Raw genomic sequence first — 1,095 nt, forward strand, 5'->3', positions numbered from 1 at the left:
CCTTTGCAGACAGGGCTCAGTGGCCAGGGACCACGCTGCCATTTTTGACCCTTTCCCAGGGTGCTTCCTTACCTAGTGTCTTGTCTGCAATGGGTATCAGGAAGCCCTGGACCCTGACTCAAGGTCTGCTCAAAAGAGCGCAGACCAGGAAGAGGCTATTTCTGGTTATCAGTCTCCTCTGTGGCCTACAGTTCCCATTGAACTAAATAAAGCCTTTTGCTAGAGCCAGTCCCCACCACTCATTGGCTCTGACATTCAGCAGGTTACTGAGCTGTGGAGTTGGTTTTCTTGTTTCTGTTACAAGCAGTCACATGAGGGTGGATGGAAAGGCTCCCGGCCTGGCCAGGGAAAGGATTTTGAGAATCATAGCCATTTGTCGCCTGCTGTCACCCTTGACTTTGAGTCCAGTTGGTTGCGTTCAGTGTATAAAGCAGAGCTGGAAGTGGGCTAAAGGGAATGTGTATAGTGGGTATTGTGCAGTGTGGAGACCTGTGCCTCTCCCAGTTACTCATTTATAGAAAACAGTTCAAATCCTGCCATTTGTCATTTCTTTTATCAGGTAATGATTGTATTCTGGTAAAGGAATGACCTAAATGTGTACACCAACTTGCCGGTTCTGGTTATGCACTGACTTGGAACAGGGCCGAGTTCCCACTTCCCACCTTCCTGTCTCCCTCTCAGTCCTTAGCTCCCAGCTCCAGGCCCCAAGTAGTATCAGTGCCCATTCTGCCCCAGGACATCCGTCTCCCCGCCTGCTCTGTTAGGACAGAAACACCCACCCTAAACCCCCCACCCCCATTTCCTATTTTGCTAAAGTCCACATAGTCTGGTGGCTGTGATAACACTCCCAATTCATCCCAGCTTCCCTGTCCTACTTAGAAGTGTTGACATTGTTTTTTAGGTTGGGATTTTGTCAGGATTTCCCTCCTGCCCTAAACATACACAGACACACACACAATAGAATTATGTTTTGATGGGTCTTCTGAGTGAGGCTTAGCTCCATGGTGGGTACCCACCCTCAGCCTCCAATGAAATCAGTTTTGTGTCAATTATGTGTCAACGACTGGCTGGCCCCTTCCAGTCTGGTATTCTAGT

The sequence above is a fragment of the Galeopterus variegatus genome, unplaced genomic scaffold (assembly GCF_000696425.1).
Source record: "Galeopterus variegatus unplaced genomic scaffold, G_variegatus-3.0.2 Scaffold2715, whole genome shotgun sequence".
Lineage (NCBI taxonomy): Eukaryota > Metazoa > Chordata > Mammalia > Dermoptera > Cynocephalidae > Galeopterus > Galeopterus variegatus.